General features: G+C 54.0%; 1 protein-coding gene across 2 annotated transcripts in view; it reads right to left on the bottom strand.

Moving 5' to 3' along the window:
- LOC144762138 (solute carrier family 22 member 7-like) overlaps window positions 1-25,550 on the bottom strand; it is a 628,845-nt gene that overhangs the window by 240,302 nt on the left and 362,993 nt on the right. Inside the window, exon 1 of one of the 2 annotated variants that reach the window (XM_078647285.1) lies at window positions 17,693-17,715. The exons of the other annotated variant lie outside the window; for it this stretch is intronic. The gene's annotated coding sequence lies outside the window, so the exon portion shown is untranslated. Of the gene's footprint in view, window positions 1-17,692; window positions 17,716-25,550 lie in introns of those variants that run through there. 2 annotated transcript variants of the gene reach the window in all.

Below are 25,550 nucleotides of genomic sequence, written 5' to 3'. Positions count from 1 at the left end.
CTGGTCACAGGGTACAGGGACAGCTGGTCACAGGCTACAGGGAGAGCTGGTCACAGTGTACAGGGAGAGCTGGTCACAGGATACAGGGAGAGCTGGTCACAGTGTACAGGGAGAGCTGGTCTCAGGATACAGGGAGAGCTGGTCACAGTGTACAGGGAGAGCTGGTCACAGGATACAGGAAGAGCTGGTCACAGTGTACAGTGAGAGCTGGTCACAGGATACAGGGAGAGCTGGTCCCAGAGTACAGGGAGAGCTGGTCACAGGGTACAGGGAGAGCTGGTCACAGTGTACAGGGAGAGCTGGTTACAGAGTACAAGGAGAGTTGGTCACAGGGTACAAGGAGAGCTGGTCACAGGGTACAGGGAGAGCTGGTCACAGAGTACAGGGAGAGATGGTCACAGGGTACAGGGAGAGCTGGTCACAGGGTACAGGGAGAGCTGGTCACAGGGTACAGGGAGAGCTGGTCACAGGTCCAGGAGAGCTGGTCACAGGGTACAAGGAGAGCTGGTCACAGTGTACAAGGAGAGCTGGTTACAGAGTACAGGGAGAGCTGGTCACAGAGTACAGAGAGAGCTGATCACAGGGTACAGGGCGAGCTGGTCACAGGGTACAAGGAGAGCTGGTCGGTGTACAGGGAGATCTCGTCACAGTGTACAGGGAGAGCTGGCCACGGAGTACAGGGAGAGCTGGTCACAGGATACAGGAAGAGCTGGTCACAGTGTACAGTGAGAGCTGGTCACAGTGTACATGGAGAGCTGGTCGGTGTACAGGGAGAGCTGGTCACAGTGTACAGAGAGAGCTGGTCACAGTGTACAGGGAGAGCTGGTCGGTGTACAGGGAGAGCTGGTCACAGGGTACAGGGAGAGCTGGTCACAGTGTACAGGGAGAGCTGGTCACAGGGTACAGGGAGAGCTGGTCACAGGGTACAGGGAGAGCTGGTCACAGTGTACAGGGAGTGCTGGTCCCAGGGTACAGGGAGAGCTGGTTATAGAGTACAGGGAGAGCTGGTCACAGTGTACAGGGAGAGATGGTCCCAGGGTACAGGGAGAGCTGGTTATAGAGTACAGGGAGAGCTGGTCACAGTGTACAGGGAGAGCTGGTCCCAGGGTACAGGGAGAGCTGGTTATAGAGTACAGGGAGAACTGGTCCCAGTGTATAGGGAGAGCTGGTTATAGAGTACAGGGAGAGCTGGTTACAGTGTACAGAGAGAGCTGGTCACAGTGTACAGGGAGAGCTGGTCACAGAGTACGGCCTGAGCTGGCCACAGAGTACAGGGAGAGCCGGTCACAGTGTACAGGGAGAGCTGGTTACAGGGTACAGGGAGAGCTGGTCACAGTGTACAGGGAGAGCTGGTCACAGAGTACAGGGAGAGCCAGTCACAGGGTACAGGGAGAGCCGGTCACAGTGTACAGGGAGAGCCGGTCACAGGGTACAGGGAGGGCTGGTCACAGGGTACAGGGAGAGCTGGTCACAGTGTATAGGGAGAGCTGGTCACAGGGTACAGGGAGATCTGGTCACAGAGTACGGGCTGAGCTGGTCACAGTGTACAGGGAGAGCTGGTCACAGGGTACAGGGAGAGCTGGTTATAGAGTACAGGGAGAGCTGGTCACAGAGTACAGGGAGAGCTGGTCACATTGTACAGGGAGAGCTGGTTACAGAGTATAGGCTGAGCGGGTCACAGAGTTCAGGGAGAGCCGGTCACAGTGTACAGGGAGAGCTGGTTACAGGGTACAGGGAGAGCTGGTCACAGTGTACAGGGAGAGCCGGTCACAGGGTACAGGGAGAGCTGGTCACAGGGTACAGGGAGAGCTGGTCACAGTGTATAGGGAGAGCTGGTCACAGGGTACAGGGAGAGCTGGTCACAGGGTACAGGAAGAACTGGTCACAGTGTACAGGGAGAGCTGGTCACAGGATACAGGGAGAGCTGGTCACAGTGTACAGGGAGAGCTGGTCACAGGATACAGGGAGAGCTGGTCACAGAGTACGGGCTGAGCTGGTCACAGTGTACAGGGAGAGCTGGTCACAGGGTACAGGGAGAGCTGGTCCCAGGGTACAGGGAGAGCTGGTTATAGAGTACAGGGAGAGCTGGTCACAGTGTACAGGGAGAGCTGGTCACATTGTACAGGGAGAGCTGGTTACAGAGTATAGGCTGAGCTGGTCACAGAGTACGGGCTGAGCTGGTCACAGTGTACAGGGAGAGCTGGTTACAGAGTATAGGCTGAGCTGGTCACAGAGTTCAGGGAGAGCCGCTCACAGTGTACAGGGAGAGCTGGTTACAGGGTACAGGGAGAGCTGGTCACAGAGTACAGGGAGAGCTGGTCACAGGGTACAGGGACAGCTGGTCACAGGCTACAGGGAGAGCTGGTCACAGTGTACAGGGAGAGCTGGTCACAGGATACAGGGAGAGCTGGTCACAGTGTACAGGGAGAGCTGGTCTCAGGATACAGGGAGAGCTGGTCACAGTGTACAGGGAGAGCTGGTCACAGGATACAGGAAGAGCTGGTCACAGGGTACAGGGAGAGCTGGTCACAGAGTACAGGGAGAGCTGGTCACAGGGTACAGGGAGAGCTGGTCACAGGGTACAGTGAGAGCTGGTCACAGGATACAGGGAGAGCTGGTCCCAGAGTACAGGGAGAGCTGGTCACAGGGTACAGGGAGAGCTGGTCACAGTGTACAGGGAGAGCTGGTTACAGAGTACAAGGAGAGTTGGTCACAGGGTACAAGGAGAGCTGGTCACAGGGTACAGGGAGAGCTGGTCACAGAGTACAGGGAGAGCTGGTCACAGGGTACAGGGAGAGCTGGTCACAGGGTACAGGGAGAGCTGGTCACAGGGTACAGGGAGAGCTGGTCACAGGTCCAGGAGAGCTGGTCACAGGGTACAGGGAGAGCTGGTCACAGGGTACAAGGAGAGCTGGTCACAGTGTACAAGGAGAGCTGGTTACAGAGTACAGGGAGAGCTGGTCACAGAGTACAGAGAGAGCTGATCACAGGGTACAGGGCGAGCTGGTCACAGGGTACAAGGAGAGCTGGTCATAGGACACAGGGAGAGCTGGTCACAGAGTACAGGGAGAGCTGGTTACAGAGTACAAGGAGAGCTGATCACAGGGTACAGGGCGAGCTGGTCACAGGGTATAAGGAGAGCTGGTCATAGGACACAGGGGGAGCTGGTCACAGAGTTCAGGGAGAGCTGGTCCCAGAGTACAAGGAGAGCTGGTCACAGGTTACAGGGAGAGCTGGTCTCAGGATACAGGGAGAGCTGGTCTCAGGATACAGGGAGAGCTGGTCACAGGGTACAGGGAGAGCTGGTCCCAGAGTACAAGGTGAGCTGGTCACAGGGTACAGGGAGAGCTGGTCGGTCTCAGGATACAGGGAGAGCTGGTCTCAGGATACAGGGAGAGCTGGTCACATGGTACAGGGAGAGCTGGTCCCAGAGTACAAGGTGAGCTGGTCACAGGGTATAGGGAGAGCTGGTATCAGGATACAGGGAGAGCTGGTCTCAGGATACAGGGAGAGCTGGTCTCAGGATACAGGGAGAGCGGGTCACAGGGTACAGCGAGAGCTGGTCACAGAGTTCAGGGAGAGCTGGTCACAGGGTACAGGGAGAGCTGGTCACAGAGTACAGGGAGAGCTGGTCACAGAGTACAGGGAGAGCTGGTCACAGAGTACAGGGAGAGCTGGTCGCAGAGTACAGAGAGAGCTGGTTACAGAGTTCAGGGAGAGCTGGTCACAGGGTACAGGGAGAGCTGGTCACAGGGTACAGGGAGAGCTGGTCACAGAGTACAGGGAGAGCTGGCCACAGAGTACAGGGAGAGCTGGTTACAGAGTACAGGGAGAGCTGGTCCCAGAGTTCAGGGAGAGCTGGTCACAGAGTACAAGGAGAGCTGGTCACAGAGTACAGAGAGAGCTGGTTCCAGAATACAGGGAGAGCTGGTCACAGGGTACAGGGAGAGCTGGTCACAGTGTACAGGGATAGCTGGTCACAGGGTACAAGGAGAGCTGGTCACAGGGTACAGGGAGAGCTGGTCACAGTGTACAGGGAGAGCTGGTCACAGGGTACAGGGAGAGCTGGTCACAGTGTACAGGGATAGCTGGTCACAGGGTACAAGGAGAGCTGGTCACAGGGTACAGGGAGAGCTGGTCACAGTGTACAGGGAGAGCTGGTCACAGGGTACTGGGAGAGCTGGTCACAGGGTACAGGGAGAGCTGGTCACAGTGTATAGGGAGAGCTGGTCACAGGGTACAGGGACAGCTGGTCACAGGGTACAGGGAGGGCTGGTCACAGTGTACAGGGAGAGCTGGTCACAGGATACAGGGAGAGCTGGTCACAGAGTACAGGGAGAGCTGGTCACAGAGTACAGGGAGAGCTGGTCACAGGGTACAGGGACAGCTGGTCACAGGGTACAGGGAGGGCTGGTCACAGTGTACAGGGAGAGCTGGTCACAGGATACAGGGAGAGCTGGTCACAGAGTACAGGGAGAGCTGGTCACAGTGTACAGGGAGAGCTGGTCACAGGGTACAGAGAGAGCTGGTCCCAGAGTTCAGGGAGAGCTGGTCACAGTGTACAGGGAGAGCTGGTCACAGAATACAGGGAGAGCTGGTCACAGGGTACAGGGAGAGCTCGTCACAGGGTACAGAGAGAGCTGGTCCCAGAGTTCAGGGAGAGCTGGTTACAGGATACAGGGAGAGCTGGTCACAGTGTACAGGGAGAGCTGGTCACAGGATACAGGGAGAGCTGGTCACAGAGTACAGGCTGAGCTGGTCACATTGTACAGGGAGAGCTGGTCACAGGATACAGGGAGATCTGGTCACAGAGTACAGGGTGAGCTGGTTACAGAGTATGGTCTGAGCTGGTCACAGTCTACAGGGAGAGCTGGTCCCAGGGTACAGGGAGAGCTGGTTACTGAGTATAGGCTGAGCTGGTCACAGAGTACAGGGAGAGTTGGTTACAGGGTAGAGGGAGAGCTGGTCACAGAGTACAGGGAGAGCTGGTCACAGGGTAGAGGGAGAGCTGGTCACAGGCTACAGGGAGAGCTGGTCACAGTGTACAGGGAGAGCTGGTCACAGGATACAGGGAGAGCTGGTCACAGTGTACAGGGAGAGCTGGTCTCAGGATACAGGGAGAGCTGGTCACAGTGTACAGGGAGAGCTGGTCACAGGATACAGGAAGAGCTGGTCACAGTGTACAGTGAGAGCTGGTCACAGTGTACAGGGAGAGCTGGTCGGTGTACAGGGAGAGCCGGTCACAGAGTACAGAGAGAGCTGGTTACAGAGTACAGGAAGAGCTGGTTACAGGGTACAGGGAGAGCTGGTCTCAGTGTACAGGGAGAGCTGGTCGGTGTACAGGGAGAGCCGGTCACAGAGTACAGAGAGAGCTGGTTACAGAGTACAGGAAGAGCTGGTTACAGGGTACAGGGAGAGCTGGTCTCAGTGTACAGTGAGAGCTGGTCACAGTGTACAGGGAGAGCTGATTACAGAGTACAGGGAGAGCTGGTTACAGTGTACAGGGAGAGCTGGTCACAGAGTACAAGGAGAGCTGGTCACAGCGTACAGGGAGAGCTGGTCACAGTGTACAGGGAGAGCTGGTCACAGTGTACAGGGAGAACTGGTCACAGTGTACAGGGAGAGCTGGTCAAAGTGTACAAGGTGAGCTGGTCACAGCGTACAGGGAGAGCTGGTCACAGTGTAAAGGGAGAGCTGGTCACAGGGTACAGGGAGAGCTGGTTATAGAGTACAGGGAGAGCTGGTCACATTGTACAGGGAGAGCTGGTTACAGAGTACGGGCTGAGCTGTTGACAGAGTACGGGGAGTGCTGGTCCCAGGGTACAGGGAGAGCTGGTTATAGAGTACAGGGAGAGCTGGTCCCAGGGTACAGGGAGAGCTGGTTATAGAGTACAGGGAGAGCTGGTCACAGTGTACAGGGAGAGCTGGTCACAGTGTACAGGGAGAGCTGGTCACATTGTACAGGGAGAGCTGGTCACAGAGTACGGCCTGAGCTGGCCACAGAGTTCAGGGAGAGCCGGTCACAGGGTACAGGGAGAGCTGGTCACAGGGTACAGAGAGAGCTGGTCACAGGGTACAGGGAGAGCTGGTCACAGAGTACAGGGAGAGCTGGTCACAGGGTACAGGGAGAGCTGGTCACAGGGTACAGAGAGAGCTGGTCACAGGGTACAGGGAGATCTGGTCACAGAGTACGGGCTGAGCTGGTCACAGTGTACAGGGAGAGCTGGTCACAGGGTACAGGGAGAGCTGGTTATAGAGTACAGGGAGAGCTGGTCACAGAGTACAGGGAGAGCTGGTCACATTGTACAGGGAGAGCTGGTTACAGAGTATAGGCTGAGTGGGTCACAGAGTTCAGGGAGAGCCGGTCACAGTGTACAGGGAGAGCTGGTTACAGGGTACAGGGAGAGCTGGTCACAGTGTACAGGGAGAGCCGGTCACAGGGTACAGGGAGAGCTGGTCACAGGGTACAGGGAGAGCTGGTCACAGTGTATAGGGAGAGCTGGTCACAGGGTACAGGGAGAGCTGGTCACAGTGTACAGGGAAAGCTGGCCACAGGATACAGGGTGAGCTGGCTACAGAGTATGGTCTGAGCTGGTCACAGAGTACGGGCTGAGCTGGTCACAGTGTACAGGGAGAGCTGGTCACAGGGTACAGGGAGAGCTGGTCACAGGGTACAGGGAGAGCTGGTCACATGGTACAGGGAGAGCTGGTCCCAGGGTACAGGGAGAGCTGGTTATAGAGTACAGGGAGAGCTGGTCACATTGTACAGGGAGACCTGGTCACAGAGTACGGGCTGAGCTGGTCACAGTGTACAGGGAGAGCTGGTTACAGAGTACAGGGAGAGCTGGTCACAGAGTACAGGGAGAGCTGGTCACAGGGTACAGGGACAGCTGGTCACAGGCTACAGGGAGAGCTGGTCACAGTGTACAGGGAGAGCTGGTCACAGGATACAGGGAGAGCTGGTCACAGTGTACAGGGAGAGCTGGTCACAGGATACAGGGAGAGCTGGTCACAGTGTACAGGGAGAGCTGGTCACAGGGTACAGGAAGAGCTGGTCACAGTGTACAGGGAGAACTGGTCACAGTGTACAGGGAGAGCTGGTCACAGGGTACAGGGAGAGCCGGTCACAGTGTACAGGGAGAGCTGGTCACAGAGTACAGGGAGAGCTAGTCAGAAAGTACAGGGAGAACTGGTTACAGGGTACAGGGAGAGCTGGTCACAGAGTACAGGGAGAGCTGGTTACAGAGTACAGGGAGAGCTGGTTACAGGGAACAGGGAGAGCTGGTCACAGGGTACAGGGAGAGCTGGTCACAGAGTACAATGAGAGCTGGTCACAGGGTACAGGGAGAGCTGGTTACAGGGTACAGGGAGAGCTGGTCACAGAGTACAATGAGAGCTGGTCACAGGGTACAGGGAGAGCTGGTTACAGGGTACAGGGAGAGCTGGTCACAGAGTACAGGGAGAGCTGGTCACAGAGTACAGGGAGAGCTGGACACAGGGTACAGGGAGAGCTGGTTACAGGGTACAGGGAGAGCTGGTCACAGTGTACGGGGAGAGCTGGTCACAGTGTACAGGGAGAGCTGGTCACAGTGTACAGGGAGAGCTGGTCAAAGTGTCCAGGGTGAGCTGGTTACAGAGTGCAGGGAGAGCTGGCCACAGGGTACAGGGAGAGCTGGACACAGGGTACAGGGAGAGCTGGTCACAGGGTACAGAGAGAGCTGGTCACAGAGTACAGGGAGAGCTGGTCACAGGGTACAGGGAGAGCTGGTCCCAGGGTACAGGGAGAGCTGGTTATAGAGTACAGGGAGAGCTGGTCACAGAGTATGGTCTGAGCTGGTCACAGAGTACAGGGAGAGCTGGTCACAGGGTACAGGGAGAGCTGGTCACAGAGTACAGGGAGAGCTGGTCACAGGGTACAGGGAGAGCTGGTCCCAGGGTACAGGGAGAGCTGGTTATAGAGTACAGGGAGAGCTGGTCACAGTGTACAGGGAGAGCTGGTCACATTGTACAGGGAGAGCTGGTTACAGAGTACTGGCTGAGCTGGTCACAGAGTACAAGGAGAGCTGGTCACAGAGTACTGGCTGAGCTGGTTACAGGGTACAGGGAGAGCTGGTCACAGAGTACTGGCTGAGCTGGTTACAGAGTACTGGCTGAGCTGGTTACAGGGTACTGGCTGAGCTGGTTACAGGGTACAGGGAGAGCTGGTCACAGAGTACAGGGAGAGCTGGTCACAGAGTACAGGGAGAGCTGGACACAGGGTACAGGGAGAGCTGGTTACAGGGTACAGGGAGAGCTGGTCACAGTGTACGGGGAGAGCTGGTCACAGTGTACAGGGAGAGCTGGTCACAGTGTACAGGGAGAGCTGGTCAAAGTGTCCAGGGTGAGCTGGTTACAGAGTGCAGGGAGAGCTGGACACAGGGTACAGGGAGAGCTGGACACAGGGTACAGGGAGAGCTGGTCACAGGGTACAGAGAGAGCTGGTCACAGAGTACAGGGAGAGCTGGTCACAGGGTACAGGGAGAGCTGGTCCCAGGGTACAGGGAGAGCTGGTTATAGAGTACAGGGAGAGCTGGTCACAGAGTACAGGGAGAGCTGGTCACAGTGTACAGGGAGAGCTGGTCACAGGGTACAGGGAGAGCTGGTTCCAGGGTACAGGGAGAGCTGGTCACAGAGTACAGGGAGAGCTGGTCACAGTGTACAGGGAGAGCTGGTCACAGTGTATAGGGAGAGCTGGTCACATTGTACAGGGAGAGCTGGTCACAGGGTACAGGGAGAGCTGGTCACAGTGTACAGGGAGAGCTGGTCACAGGATACAGGGAGAGCTGGTCACAGTGTACGGGCTGAGCTGGTCACAGAGTTCAGGGAGAGCCGGTCACAGGGTACAGGGAGAGCTGGTTACAGTGTACAGGGAGAGCTGGTCACAGGGTACAGGGAGAGCTGGTCACAGTGTATAGGGAGAGCTGGTCACAGGGTACAGGGAGAGCTGGTCACAGGGTACAGGGAGAGCTGGTCACAGTGTACAGGGAGAGCTGGTCACAGGATACAGGGAGAGCTGGTCACAGTGTTCACCGAGAGCTGGTCACAGGATACAGGGAGAGCTGGTCACAGTTTACAGGGAGAGCTGGTTACAGGGTACAGGGAGAGCTGGTCACAGAGTACAGGGAGAGCTGGTCACAGGGTACAGGGAGAGCTGGTCACAGGCTACAGGGAGAGCTTTTCACAGTGTACAGGGAGAGCTGGTCACAGGATACAGGGAGAGCTGGTCACAGTGTACAGGGAGAGCTGGTCACAGGATACAGGGAGAGCTGGTCACAGTGTACAGGGAGAGCTGGTCACAGGATACAGGGAGAGCTGGTCACAGTGTACAGGGAGAGCTGGTCACATGGTACAGGGAGAGCCGGTCACAGTATACAGGGAGAGCTGGTCGCAGTGTACAGGGAGAGCTGGTCACAGAGTACAGGGAGAGCTAGTCACAAAGTACAGGGAGAGCTGGTTACAGGGTACAGGGAGAGCTGGTCACAGAGTACAGGGAGAGCTGGTCACAGAGTACAGGGAGAGCTGGTTACAGAGTACGGGGAGAGGTGGTTACAGGGAACAGGGAGAGCTGGTTACAGGGTACAGGGAGAGCTGGTCACAGGGTACAGGGAGAGCTGGTTACAGAGTACGGGGAGAGCTGGTTACAGGGAACAGGGAGAGCTGGTTACAGGGTACAGGGAGAGCTGGTCTCAGTGTACAGTGAGAGCTGGTCACAGAGTACAGGGAGAGCTGGTTACAGGGTACAGGGAGAGCTGGTCACAGTGTATGGTCTGAGCTGGTCACAGAGTACAGGGAGAGCTGGTCACAGAGTACAGGGAGAGCTGGTCACAGGGTACAGGGAGAGCTGGTTACAGGGTACAGGGAGAGTTGGTCACAGTGTACAGGGAGAGCTGGTCACAGTGTACAGGGAGAGCTGGTCAAAGTGTCCAGGGTGAGCTGGTTACAGAGTATGGTCTGAGCTGGTCACAGAGTACAGGGAGAGCTGGTCACAGGGTACAGGGAGAGCTGGTCACAGAGTACAGGGAGAGCTGGTCACAGGGTACAGGGAGAGCTGGTCCCAGGGTACAGGGAGAGATGGTTATAGAGTACAGGGAGAGCTGGTCACAGTGTACAGGGAGAGCTGGTCACATTGTACAGGGAGAGCTGGTCACAGGGTACAGGGAGAGCTGGTCACAGAGTACAGGGAGAGCTGGTCACAGGGTACAGGGAGAGCTGGTCCCAGGGTACAGGGAGAGCTGGTCACAGTGTACAGGGAGAGCTGGTCACAGGGTACAGGGAGAGCTGGTCACAGTGTATAGGGTGAGCTGGTCACAGGGTACAGGGAGAGCTGGTCACAGGGTACAGGGAGAGCTGGTTACAGGGTACAGGGAGAGCTGGTCTCAGTGTACAGTGAGAGCTGGTCACAGAGTACAGGGAGAGCTGGTTACAGAGTACAATGAGAGCTGGTCACAGGGTACAGGGAGAGCTGGTTACAGGGTACAGGGAGAGCTGGTCACCGAGTACAGGGAGAGCTGGTCACAGAGTACAGGGAGAGCTGGTTACAGGGTACAGGGAGAGCTGGTCACAGAGTACAGGGAGAGCTGGTCACAGAGTACAGGGAGAGCTGGTCACAGGGTACAGGGAGAGCTGGTTACAGGGTACAGGGAGAGCTGGTCACAGAGTACAGGGAGAGCTGGTCACAGAGTACAGGGAGAGCTGGTCACAGAGTACAGGGAGAGCTGGTCACAGAGTACAGGGAGAGCTGGTCACAGAGTACAGGGAGAGCTGGTCACAGGGTACAGGGAGAGCTGGTCACAGGGTACAGGGAGAGCTGGTTACAGGGTACAGGGAGAGCTGGTTACAGGGTACAGGGAGAGCTGGTCACAGTGTACAGGGAGAGCTGGTCACAGTGTATGGTCTGAGCTGGTCACAGGGTACAGGGAGAGCTGGTTACAGAGTACAGGGAGAGCTGGTTACAGTGAACAGGGAGAGCTGGTTACAGGATACAGGGAGAGCTGGTCTCAGTGTTCAGTGAGAGCTGGTCACAGTCTACAGGGAGAGCTGGTCACAGAGTACAGGGAGAGCTGGTTACAGAGTACAATGAGAGCTGGTCACAGGGTACAGGGAGAGCTGGTTACAGGGTACAGGGAGAGCTGGTCACAGAGTACAGGGAGAGCTGGTCACAGAGTACAGGGAGAGCTGGTCACAGGGTACAGGGAGAGCTGGTTACAGGGTACAGGGAGAGTTGGTCACAGTGTACAGGGAGAGCTGGTTACAGTGTACAGGGAGAGCTGATCACAGGGTACAGGGAGAGCTGGTTACAGGGTACAGGGAGAGTTGGTCACAGTGTACAGGGAGAGCTGGTTACAGAGTACAGGGAGAGCTGGTCACAGGGTACAGGGAGAGCTGGTCACAGGGTACAGGGAGAGCTAGTCAAAGTGTCCAGGGTGAGCTGGTTACAGAGTGCAGGGAGAGCTGGTCACAGGGTACAGGGAGAGCTGGTCACAGAGTATGGTCTGAGCTGGCCACAGAGTACAGGGAGAGCTGGTCACAGGGTACAGGGAGAGCTGGTCACAGAGTACAGGGAGAGCTGGTCACAGGGTACAGGGAGAGCTGGTCCCAGGGTACAGGGAGAGCTGATCACAGGATACAGGGAGAGCTGGTTATAGAGTACAGGGAGAGCTGGTCACAGTGTACAGGGAGAGCTGGTCACATTGTACAGGGAGAGCTAGTTACAGAGTACGGGCTGAGCTGGTCTCAGAGTACAGGGAGAGCTGGTCACAGTGTACAGGGAGAGCTGGTCACAGGGTACAGGGAGAGCTGGTTCCAGGGTACAGGGAGAGCTGGTTATAGAGTACAGCGTGAGCTGGTCACAGTGTACAGGGAGAGCTGGTCACAGTGTACAGGGAGAGCTGGTCACATTGTACAGGGAGAGCTGGTCACAGAGTTCAGGGAGAGCCGGTCACAGGGTACAGGGAGAGCTGGTCACAGTATACAGGGAGAGCTGGTCACAGGGTACAGGGAGAGCTGGTCACAGTGTATAGGGTGAGCTGGTCACAGGGTACAGGGAGAGCTGGTCACAGGGTACAGGGAGAGCTGGTCACAGTGTACAGGGAGAGCTGGTCACAGGATACAGGGAGAGCTGGTCACAGTGTTCACCGAGAGCTGGTCACAGGATACAGGGAGAGCTGGTCACAGTTTACAGGGAGAGCTGGTTACAGGGTACAGGGAGAGCTGGTCACAGAGTACAGGGAGAGCTGGTCACAGTGTACAGGGAGAGCTGGTCACAGGATACAGGGAGAGCTGGTCACAGTGTACAGGGAGAGCTGATCACAGGATACAGGGAGAGCTGGTCACAGTGTACAGGGAGAGCTGGTCACAGGATACAGGAAGAGCTGGTCACAGGATACAGGAAGAGCTGGTCACAGTGTACAGGGAGAGCTGGTCACAGTGTACAGGGAGAGCTGGTCACATGGTACAGGAAGAGCCGGTCACAGTATACAGGGAGAGGTGGTCGCAGTGTACAGGGAGAGCTGGTCACAGAGTACAGGGAGAGCTAGTCACAAAGTACAGGGAGAGCTGGTTACAGGGTACAGGGAGAGCTGGTCACAGAGTACAGGGAGAGCTGGTCACAGAGTACAGGGAGAGCTGGTTACAGAGTACAGGGAGAGCTGGTTACAAGGAACAGGGAGAGCTGGTCACAGAGTACAGGGAGAGCTGGTCACAGGGTACAGGGAGAGCTGGTCACAGAGTACAGGGAGAGCTGGTCACAGAGTACAGGGAGAGCTGGTTACATAGTACAATGAGAGCTGGTCACAGGGTACAGGGAGAGCTGGTTACAGGGTACAGGGAGAGCTGGTCACAGAGTACAGGGAGAGCTGGTCACAGAATACAGGGAGAGCTGGTCACAGGGTACAGGGAGAGCTGGTTACAGGGTACAGGGAGAGCTGGTCACAGAGTATGGTCTGAGCTGGTCACAGAGTACAGGGAGAGCTGGTCACAGGGTACAGGGAGAGCTGGTCACAGATTACAGGGAGAGCTGGTCACAGGGTACAGGGAGAGCTGGTCCCAGGGTACAGGGAGAGCTGGTTATAGAGTACAGGGAGAGCTGGTCACAGTGTACAGGGAGAGCTGGTCACATTGTACAGGGACAGCTGGTCACAGAGTACAGGGAGAGCTGGTCACAGGGTACAGGGAGAGCTGGTCACAGTGTATAGGGAGAGCTGGTCACAGGGTACAGGGAGAGCTGGTCTCAGTGTACAGGGAGAGCCGGTCACAGGATACAGGGAGAGCTGGTCACAGTGTATAGGGAGAGCTGGTCACAGGATACAGGGAGAGCTGGTCACAATTTACAGGGAGAGCTGGGCACAGGATACAGGAAGAGCTGGTCACAGTGTACAGGGAGAGCTGGTTACAGTGTACAGGGAGAGCTGTCACAGGGTACACAGAGAGCTGGTCACAGTGTACAGGGAGAGCTGGTTACAGAGTACAGGGAGAGCTGGGCACAGAGTACAGTGAGAGCTGGTCACAGTGTACAGGGAGAGTTGGTCAGAGTACAGGGAGGGCTGGTTACAGAGTACAGGGAGAGCTGGTCACAGAGTACAGGGAGAGCTGGTCACAGGATACAGGGAGAGCTGGTCACAGAGTCAGAGAGAGCTGGTCACAGAGTACAGGGAGAGCTGGTCACAGAGTACAGGGAGAGCTGGTCACAGGGTACAGGGAGAGCTGGTCTCAGAGTACAGGGAGAGCTGGCCACAGGGTACAGGGAGAGCTGGTCACAGGGTACAGGGAGAGCTGGTCTCAGAGTACAGGGAGAGCTGGCCGCAGGGTACAGGGAGAGCTGGTCACAGGGTACAGGGAGAGCTGGTCACAGAGTACAGGGAGAGCTGGTCACAGTGTACAGGGAGAGCTGGTCACAGAGTCAGAGAGAGCTGGTCACAGTGTCCAGGGAGAGCTGGTCACAGAGTACAGGGAGAGCTGGTCACAGGATACAGGGAGAGCCGGTCACAGAGTACAGCGAGAGCTGGTCACAGAGTACAGGGAGAGCTGGCCACAGGGTACAGGGAGAGCTGGTCACAGGGTACAGGGAGAGCTGGTCACAGAGTACAGGGAGAGCCGGTCACAGTGTACAGGGAGAGCTGATCACTGGGTACAGGGACAGCTGATCAGAGAGTACAGGGAGAGCCGGTCACAGAGTATAGGGAGAGCTGGTCACAGAGTACAGGGAGAGCCGGTCACAGAGTACAGGGTGAGCTGGTCACAGGGTCCAGGGAGAGCCGGTCAGAGGATACAAGGAGAGCTGGTCACAGAGTACAGGGAGAGCTGGTCACAGAGTACAGGGAGAGCTGGTCACAGGGTACAGGGAGAGCTGATCAGAGAGTACAGGGAGAGCTGGTCACAGGGTACAGAGAGAGCTGGTCACAGAGTACAGGGAGAGCTGGTCACAGAGTACAGGGTGAGCCGGTCACAGAGTACAGGGAGAGCTGGTCACAGAGTACAGGGTGAGCCGGTCACAGGGTACAGAGAGAGCTGGTCACAGAGTACAGGGAGAGCTGGTCCAAGGGTACAGGGAGAGCTGGTCACAGAGTACAGGGAGAGCTGGTCACAGGGTACAGGGAGAGCTGATCAGAGAGTACAGGGAGAGCTGGTCACAGGGTACAGAGAGAGCTGGTCACAGAGTACAGGGAGAGCTGGTCACAGAGTACAGGGTGAGCCGGTCACAGAGTACATGGAGAGCTGGTTACAGAGTACAGGGAGAGCTGGTCACAGGGTACAGGGAGAGCTGGTCACAGGGTACAGGGAGAGCTGGTCACAGTGTACAGGGAGAGCTGGTCACAGTGTACAGGGAGAGCTGGTCACAGTGTACAGGGAGAGCTGGTCACAGAGTACAGGGAGAGCTGGTCACAGAGTACAGGGAGAGCTGGTCCAAGGGTACAGGGAGAGCTGGTCACAGATTACAGGGAGAGCCGGTCACAGAGTACAGGGAGAGCTGGTCACAGAGTACAGGGAGAGCTGGTCACAGAGTACAGGTAGAGCTGGTCACAGAGTACAGGGAGAGCTGGTCCAAGGGTACAGGGAGAGCTGGTCCCAGAGTACAGGGAGAGCTGGGCACAGGGTGCAGGGAGAGCTTTTAACAGAGTACAGGGAGAGCTGGTCACAGAGTACAGGTAGAGCTGGTCACAGAGTACAGGGAGAGCTGGACACAGGGTACAGGAAGAGCCGGTCACAGAGTACAGGGAGAGCTGGTCACAGGGTACAGGGGGAGCTGGTCACAGGGTACATGGAGAGCTGGGCACAGAGTACAGGGAGAGCCGGTCACAGAGTACAGGGAGAGCTGGTCACAGGGTACAGGAGAGCCGGTCACAGAGTACAGGGAGAGCTGGTCACAGGGTACAGGGAGAGCTGGTCACAGAGTACAGGGAGAGCTGGTCCAAGGGTACAGGGAGAGCTGGTCCCAGAGTACAGGGAGAGCTGGTCCAAGGATACAGGGAGAGCTGGTCCCAGAGTACAGGGAGAGCTGGTCCAAGGGTACAGGGAGAGCTGGTCACAGTGTACAGGGAGAGCTGGTCACAGAGTACAGGGAGAGCCGGTCTCAGGGTACAGGGAGAGCCGGTCTCAGGGTACAGGGAGAGCTGGTCACAGAGTACAGGGAGAGCTGGTCTCAGGGTACAGGGAGAGCTGGTCACAGGGTACAGGGAGAGCCGGTCTCAGGGTACAGGGAGAGCTGGTTACAGGGTACAGGGAGAGCTGGTCACAGTGTACAGGGAGAGCTGGTCTCAGGGTACAGGGAGAGCTGGTCACAGAGTACAGGGAGAGCTGGTCACAGAGTACAGGGAGAGCTGGTCACAGAGTACAGGGAGAGCTGGTCACAGGGAACAGGTTGAGCTGGTCACAGAATACAGGGAGAGCTGGTTACAAAGTACAGGAAGTGCTGGTCACAGTGTACAGGGAGAGCTGGTCACAGAGTACAGGGAGAGCTGGTCACAGGGTACAGGGAGAGCTGGTCACAGAGTACAGGGAGAGCCGGTCACAGAGTACAGGGTGAGCTGGTCACAGGGTCCAGGGAGAGCCGGTCAGAGGATACAAGGAGAGCTGGTCACAGAGTACAGGGAGAGCTGGTCACAGAGTACAGGGAGAGCTGGTCACAGGGTACAGGGAGAGCTGATCAGAGAGTACAGGGAGAGCTGGTCACAGGGTACAGAGAGAGCTGGTCACAGAGTACAGGGAGAGCTGGTCACAGAGTACAGGGTGAGCCGGTCACAGAGTACAGGGAGAGCTGGTCACAGAGTACAGGGTGAGCCGGTCACAGGGTACAGAGAGAGCTGGTCACAGAGTACAGGGAGAGCTGGTCCAAGGGTACAGGGAGAGCTGGTCACAGAGTACAGGGAGAGCTGGTCACAGGGTACAGGGAGAGCTGATCAGAGAGTACAGGGAGAGCTGGTCACAGGGTACAGAGAGAGCTGGTCACAGAGTACAGGGAGAGCTGGTCACAGAGTACAGGGAGAGCTGGTCACAGAGTACAGGGAGAGCTGGTCACAGAGTACAGGGAGAGTTGGTCACAGGGTACAGGGAGAGCTGGTCACAGGATACAGAGAGAGCTGGTCACAGAGTACAGGGAGAGCTGGTCACAGGGTACAGGGAGAGCTGGTCACAGAGTACAGGGAGAGCTGGTCACAGGGTACAGGGAGAGCTGGTCACAGGGTACAGGGAGAGCTGGTCACAGGGTACAGGGAGAGCTGGTCACAGGGTACAGGGAGAGCTGGTCACAGAGTACAGGGAGAGCTGGTCACAGGGTACAGGGAGAGCTGGCCACAGGGTACAGGGAGAGCCGGTCTCAGGGTACAGGGAGAGCTGGTCTCAAGGTACAGGGAGAGCTGGTCACAGAGTACAGGGAGAGATGGTCACAGGGTACAGGGAGAGCTGGTAACAGGTTTTTATCTTCACGGGGGAAGGATTAGGTTAAAAAAACGGGCAGTGCTTAATTGGATAATTATAGCTCCTAAGCATCTGGTAAGTTGTTGGTGGACATGTTTCGGCCTGTGTCACCTAAACGGGCCGGATGGCCTTATTCAGGATCAAAGGATCTAGCCGACTCAAATGTTGATGGGCTGTGTATGTGCTATGTAAGGTGACTGGATTCTCTCACCCTATCAGAGCAACAGGTTGTATTTAAAGCCTGTTATGGACATGTGGTAACAGGCCTTAATTTGGTTTACTGCTGGAATCTATGTAGGTGTTTCAGTGCCATAAGGCTGATACTGCGGCTTCTAATCCTGCCGTGAGGGTGCGATTTGGTCCTGAAGAAAGCCATCTGACACTTTTGGGTAACACAGGCCGAAACGTTTTATGTTATGTTATGTTATAACGTGTTTTATATAGCGCTCAGCTACTCCGAGGAGTGTCCCAGCGTGCCTTCCTGGCACTGACAGCCGAGCACCTGTCTGCTGCTAGGAGTGTCTGTGCCCTTTGAATGAGAGTTGGTTGCCAGCAGGGTGGTGAGGGGAGGTCTGTAGGTAGTAGGGGCAGCAGGTATGCACTGGTGGGGGAGGTACTGGCTGTAGTGACAGTGGCAGTGGAAGAGATGCACAGATGCGACAGACGTATAGAGGGACGAGAAGGTGGTAGTGAGTGGACGTATGGTTGGATGGATGAATAGGTGAATGGCTGAAGTACTTACAGCGTGGCTCCGGCTGGCACTCTGTCGCCTCCAGGGATCTTGGCATCTTGAGCGCTGTAAACCTTTATACAGCCAGCTCTGGACTATGGGACCGCCTCAGTTAAGCCTGGCCTCGGCCAAATAAATTTTTAACTTCACTTTCTACACATGATATTATGTTGACTTCTCTTTTTTGTCTCTTTCGTAACCCTTCACCTGCAGAGACACCCTAAGGGCATCTGCTGGACCCTTGGAAGAACGCACAACCCTTCTGGAGCTGGCGGTAATCTGACACTTTGATCAGGTGGTGGTAGTTTAATGCCAGGCAGTCTGTGCCTCATGTTTACGGGGGTATGCTGGGTGCCACAGAGGCGGGCATGCTTCCACACTCTGTGGTAATATGACACTTTGATCAGGTGGTGGTAATTTAACTCCATGCAGTCTGTGCCGCATGTTTACGGGGGTATGCTGGGTGCCACAGAGGCAGGCATGCTTACACAATTAGTAGTAATATGACACTTTGATAAGGTGGTGGTAATTTAACTCCAGGCAGTCTGTGCCTCGTGTTTATGGGGTATGCTCCGTGCCACAGAGGCGGGCATGCTTCCACACTCGGTGGTAATATGACACTTTCATCAGGTGGTGGTAATTTAATTCCAGGCAGTCTGTGCCTCTTGTTTACGGGGGTTTGCTGGGTGCCACAGAGGCGGGCATGCTTCCACACTCGGTGGTAATAATACACTTTGATCAGGTGGTGGTAGTTTAATTCCAGGCAGTCTGTGCCACGTGTTTACGGGGGTTTGCTGGGTGCCACAGAGGCGGGCATGCTTCCACACTCGGTGGTAATATGACACTTTGATCAGGTGGTGGTAGTTTAATTCCAGGCAGTCTGTGCCACGTGTTTACGGGGGTTTGCTGGGTGCCACAGAGGCGGGCATGCTTCCACACTCGGTGGTAATATGACACTTTGATCAGGTGATGGTAGTTTAATTCCAGGCAGTCTGTGCCACGTGTTTACGGGGGTTTGCTGGGTGCCACAGAGGCGGGCATGCTTCCACACTCGGTGGTAATATGACACTTTGATCAGGTGGTGGTAGTTTAATTCCAGGCAGTCTGTGCCTCGTGTTTATGGGGTATGCTCCGTGCCACAGAGGCGGGCATGCTTCCACACTCTGTGGTAATATGACACTTTCATCAGGTGGTGGTAATTTAATTCCAGGCAGTCTGTGCCTCTTGTTTACGGGGGTTTGCTGGGTGCCACAGAGGCGGGCATGCTTCCACACTCGGTGGTAATATGACACTTTGATCAGGTGGTGGTAGTTTAATTCCAGGCAGTCTGTGCCACGTGTTTACGGGGGTTTGCTGGGTGCCACAGAGGCGGGCATGCTTCCACACTCGGTGGTAATATGACACTTTGATCAGGTGGTGGTAGTTTAATTCCAGGCAGTCTGTGCCACGTGTTTACGGGGGTTTGCTGGGTGCCACAGAGGCGGGCATGCTTCCACACTCGGTGATAATATGACACTTTGATCAGGTGGTGGTAGTTTAATTCCAGGCAGTCTGTGCCACGTGTTTACGGGGGTATGCTGGGTGCCACAGAGGCGGGCATGCTTCCACACTCGGTGGTAATATGACACTTTGGTCAGGTGGTGGTAACTTAATTCCAGGCAGTCTGTGCCACGTGTTTATGGGGGTTTGCTGGGTGCCACAGAGGCGGGCATGCTACCACACTCGCTGGTAATCTGACACTTTGATCAGCTGGTGGTAATTTAACCCCAGGCAGTCTGTGCCTCATGTTTACGGGGGTATGCTGGGTGCCACAGAGGCGGGCATGCTTCCACACTCGGTGGTAATAAGACTCTTTGATCAGGTGGTGGTAGTTTAATTCCAGGCAGTCTGTGCCACGTGTTTACGGGGGTTTGCTGGGTGCCACAGAGGCGGGCATGCTTCCACACTCGGTGGTAATATGACACTTTGATCAGGTGGTGGTAGTTTAATTCCAGGCAGTCTGTGCCACGTGTTTACAGGGGTTTGCTGGGTGCCACAGAGGCGGGCATGCTTCCACACTCGGTGGTAATATGACACTTTGATCAGGTGGTGGTAGTTTAATTCCAGGCAGTCTGTGCCACGTGTTTACGGGGGTATGCTGGGTGCCACAGAGGCGGGCATGCTTCCACACTCGGTGGTAATATGACACTTTGATCAGGTGGTGGTAACTTAATTCCAGGCAGTCTGTGCCACGTGTTTATGGGGGTTTGCTGGGTGCCACAGAGGCGGGCATGCTACCACACTCGCTGGTAATCTGACACTTTGATCAGCTGGTGGTAATTTAACCCCAGGCAGTCTGTGCCTCATGTTTACGGGGGTATGCTGGGTGCCACAGAGACGGGCATGCTTCCACACTCGGTGGTAATATGACACTTTCATCAGGTGGTGGAACTGTGCCTCATGTTTACGGCGGTATGCTGGGTGCCACAGAGGCGGGCATGCTTCCACACTCAGTGGTAATCTGACACTTTGATCAGGTGGTGGTAATTTAACTCCAGGCAGTCTGTGCCTCATGTTTACGGGTGGTGCTGGGTACCACAGAGGCGGGCATGCTTCCACACTCGGTGGTAATCTGATACTTTGATCAGGTGGTGGTAATTTAACTCCAGGCAGTCTGTGCCTCTTGTTTACGGGGGTATGCTGTGTGCCACTGAGGTGGGCATGCTTCCACACTCGGTGGTAATATGACACTTTGATCAGGTGGTGGTAGTTTAATGCCAGGCAGTCTGTGCCTCATGTTTACAGGGGTAAAATCCTTAAAAGTCCACTGAACGCACCACAGGCAGTCTCACAGGCATCCCAGACAATCTCACAGGCACCACAGACAATCTCACAGGCACCACAGGCAATCTCACAGGCACCACAGACAATCTAACGGACACCACAGGCAATCTCACAGGCACCACAGACAATCTCACAGGCACCACTGAGAATCTCACAGGTACCACAGTCAATCTCACAGGCATCACAGACAATCTCACAGGCACCACAGACAATCTCCCAGGCACCACAGGCAATCTGACAGGCACCACAGACAATTTAACTGGCCCCACAGGCAATCTCACAGGCACCACAGACAATCTCACAGGCACCACGGAAAATCTCACAGGCACCATGGACAATCTCACAGGCACCACAGACAATCTCACAGGCCCTACAGGCAATCTCACAGGCACCACAGACAATCTCACAGGCACCATGGACAATCTCACAGGCACCACGAACAATCTCACAGGCACCACAGACAATCTCACAGGCCCTACAGGCAATCTCACAGGCACCACAGACAATCTAACGGACACCACAGGCAATCTCACAGGCACCACAGACAATCTCACAAGCACCACTGAGAATCTCACAGGTACCACAGTCAATCTCACAGGCATCACAGACAATCTCACAGGCACCACAGACAATCTCTCAGGCACCACAGGCAATCTCACAGGCACCACAGACAATTTAACTGGCCCCACAGGCAATTTCACAGGCACCACAGACAATCTCACAGGCACCACGGAAAATCTCACAGGCACCATGGACAATCTCACAGGCACCACAGACAATCTCACAGGCCCTACAGGCAATCTCACAGGCACCACTGACAATTTCACAGGCACCATGGACAATCTCACAGGCACCACGGACAATCTCACAGGCACCACAGACAATCTCACAGGCACCACAGACAATCTCACAGGCACCAAAGACAATCTCTACTTGTTCCACCATTTACCATCCCCCACTTTCACATCACTCGTTTTTACTCAGGAGACTCTTCGAGGAGCTGAGAATATACCGTGGGCTGTTGGAAAGTGGTTTATTAAAAGTGATAAGTAGGGTCCTACCACTAGTAATAAGGCAGGCTGAACTTAGGAGACAGGTGAGTAAAGCACTTGAAACATCAATACATTAAATAAGTAAGACACAATACACAGTAAAATTCCAACACCAATTTATCCAAATAGGTTATATTTATATGCACAAATAGGCACCAAAACCACAAAAATCCAATGTATGGAACCAGAGATATGCATTTTTAAAGATTAAAAGTAAAACGAACACTAAAAAAGGTCGCACTAGATCGGCACAAAGTTCAGATTTCACGCCACCTTTGATGTAACACTTTTTCACTTACGTCCAGATGTATTTCTTGATGCAGAAGAGTGGGCCATAGCAAAGGCCAAGGGTTCAGATGCTCTGGCTTGCCTTTTGGGGCCTGGGACTACGACTCATACAATGCACCTGGTCAATGTATGGAGTTGTTTTTAAAGTTTCTGCAAAATTCTGGAACTTCTTCCAGAAGTTCCTCTTGTGGGTTCAAAGTGTCCAATCCAAGGGTCTAGAAGCTCCTAGAAGTTCTTGGAATATAGGGACTCCAGTTTCCAAAAGGCACCTGGCCAAAGCCTGAAAAGTCCACTGGACGCACTCCAGGATGGGGACTTCTTGGTGTGGATGGCGCAGGCCGACTCTGTCCCCTCCTCACTCCTTGTGAAGCCTTAGGGCTGTAGTACCAGAGTGCGCAGCAGGTGCAGTGCTTCAGAGTGCAGTCCTTTATCTGCAGATCAGGGTTCCAGCAGGACAGTCCTTCTTCTCCTTGTTGATCAGGCAGTAGATCTAAGTTGCTTAGCAGCCTCTCCCATATTTATTCAGTGTTCCTTGGCGTCAAGCAGAGGGCACCCCTGGGCAATGGGATGCAGGGTGCCACCGTCAGGTATGACCACTTCTTCCCAAGTGTGGCATATACTTGTCCCAGAAGGCACTAGTCTTCTAGAGTCAAAGATAGAGAAAACCGCTCCTGAAGAGTGAGATGAGGCTAAGTGAACCCACTGGTGTGGCAAATATTCTCTAACACTCCCCTTCCAGCCCCTTCGCTAATCCAATTACACGGGCTCCTGTGCGGCTGGTGGTGCAGGATTTTGGGGGGTGAGCCTTAGCTGTCCCAAAGTGTTAGAGCCTGAGCTGTCCTAAAGTGTTATTCCCTCTTTGAAGACCAGTTTGGCTTCTCCACCCCGATCGTGACTTCTGCTTCAGCAGTTTCAATTCTCCTCCCACAGGAAACCCTTTGTCTCTCTTGCAGGTCACTTCACTCCTCATTAAGACAGCTTGGATTAGCCTGGCAGGGGCTGGCCAATCAGGAGAGAGTATGGTTCCCCAGCTTCGAGTCTTAGCAGGGATGCTCAACGTCCCTTGAAGAATGTGTCCGTCTTTAACGCAACTGGTGCCCATGTAAAGCAGTCTGATACATTCGGGTCTAGTTCACGCTACGTAAAACTAAAAAAAACAAAAAGGAGACCGCAGCTGGTAGGCTAGGTTTCGGCTCACAAAAAAGAAAGTTCTATGACTTTTCTCCTGTAATAGTTTTTATAAATCTAATAGTGGCAAGTTGTTGGATGTATCACAGCTCTCATTTCAAGTCCTTGAATGACATTTTGTGCTCCATCCTTGCAAAAGTTTTACTTTAATAAAATATTCCAGTTTTAGCCCATGAAGATAGTTATCTACAATCGGGAAAAACAAATTTGTCAGTTTTTCCCTCACTGGGGCTCATAAAACATATTTTATAATGTCCCTGCTTATAGATAAAAGGCATCCTACCCCTGGGGCACCGAGGCAAGAGCTTGGGAGACTTATACGTAAAAATAAGGTCGTTTGAGACTTTTGAAGTACCTTTAATTCCAAAGTAGAATTTGCATATGATTTCAGTTCAGTTCAGACTGGAATTATGTGGTAGGAGAGGGCCAAAATATGCATCAGGGTTGAGTAATAATGTGGCAAGAAAAGGAAAGATATGCAGTATAACGGAGCCACATTTTGTCAAAGTATTACTTCATTATTTTGTAATTTTTTAACTTTGCAACAATGTCTGGGCATTGGTTGCACCTCATCCGCATTCGAGCCGTGCAGGGCAGGTAATACGCTGCATTTTTGTACCGCTTTTGGCCGCCATATGTGTGGCAGGGTATGCTCAGACGTGAATCCCTTGCTCACTTTGCCACGGGATTCAAGCAAGCCGGGCTGAAGAAGGCTGAAATGCCAGAAACCGGTCCTCGGAAGCTTGTTTCCGGTCCAGGGAAGACATGGCTTGAGAGTTCGGGCTGGACTGTTCCCATGAGGCGCAGGGTCAGACTGATTTGCATATGGCCATGTCTGAACTGGGGTGGCAGAGTGGGCTAAAGAACGGTGATGGATCAAACCCAGATCTTTTGACTGGGTGTGAGTGTTTGATTGATTCAGATTCTCCGTCCATTACCACCCCCTTTTGTACCGCATTTTGGGAGAAGCATCATAGTCCTTTCCATTCTGCGCCACAAACCCCGATGAGGCCAGCCTTGACTACTGGTGGGGTTGGATCGAGGAACTCCTAGAGGACGTCCCTTAGGGTGCATTGACACCGACTAAAAACCTGTATATAGGTACAATAGGAATACTGGGTGTCGCCGTCTCAGATTCCTATTTTTAACTTTCCTGCACTTCTATCACGGTGCTGAAGAAATGCCATGGGATCCACTAGGGACCCACAAAAGGCGCGAAACATGTCGACTTAACATACTCACTCACGACTATCACTTTCACTTGCTAACAACAGAACAGACGGAAAATGCTCACCCCTCTGATATAATCTTTCCAGAGGCCTTCTTTGTCATCAGTTTTAACCTTACAACGCAAACTCCTGAATAAAGGTTTCTTAGGGTACTAGTGTGGAAATTTCCAGTTAACTCACCTTCCCCCCCCCACACCCGCACTCACTACTGCGGTGTTACTCCTCAAAGAACTCCGATAAAGAGCCCTCTCGCGGGGTACCTGGGGGGCTGCAGCACCACGTCCATGAGGAGCAATGCCCAATGATGAAACATGACACCCATTAGGTGTGTGAGGAAACTTTTTCCAAAAGGAGGAATTCCCCACCTCCACACTATTCCGTCCCCAACCTACCCTGTGAGTGAGATTCACTCACAGTCTCTCCCAGTAACCAAAATGGGCCAGCTCTTCTTGTCTTTTCTTTAGGAACAGTTACCCTTGAGTGATTATTGCACCTCATTAATACCAGTGTATCACCCAAAAAGAGCAATAGGTAATAGAAAGGTGACCATTCCAGCTTTGCAAAAGTCCTTTCACAACGTGCCAACAAATGTTGCTGCATGTTTAGTAAATTTTGAACTGTTTGAGCCAGTAATAAAATATTTTTTTTGTTTGATCTGGTTGCAAATATTTAATATTTTACTGACTACTGGAAGGTATTGGTAAACCATTCTCTAACGCGAAGGGGTTCCTGGGAGACCCCGTCCCCTTTGTGAATATCAACAAGAACATTTTTAAGAGTAAGCAGAGGTAACAGTCACCACTACCTCATCTTAAAAAAGGTTTCCTAAATGTTTTATGTTTTTTATTTTAACCATATTGTTTTTTTAGGTCGAGCCTAGAGCAGCACATGCGCTGCTTGCTCAACTTTAGTAAGGGGCTACCCGCCGGCCACCAGCTTGTGGTTACGTGCTCAAGCACGCGCGCCTCGCTCTGCCTCATTTTTGCTGTGCGCACATCCCTCACAATGATGCAAGGCAATGTAGTTGCCTTTTCCCTTTCTAGGTATCTCAGAAAGAGGGTTGGTGTGATGTGAAATGCAAGGTGTGGTTGCTTCACAAAAACACAGCTATGCAATTGTTACCAGAGCCCCCCCCAGCTTCTGTAAATAGTTACAAATAATCATCCAGAAAAGAGTTATTACCAGGTAAAACGTCTGGGCCTGTTTCTTTAATATTTCATGTTGTCCTTTTAACATTTACTTTCACATTTCATAGAAAGAGCTTCTCATCGCGGAAACAGCGGATGCGCT

The sequence above is a fragment of the Lissotriton helveticus genome, chromosome 6, assembly GCF_964261635.1.
Source record: "Lissotriton helveticus chromosome 6, aLisHel1.1, whole genome shotgun sequence".
Classification (NCBI taxonomy): Eukaryota; Metazoa; Chordata; class Amphibia; order Caudata; family Salamandridae; genus Lissotriton; species Lissotriton helveticus.
This window is presented reverse-complemented; position numbering and strand designations above follow the sequence as displayed.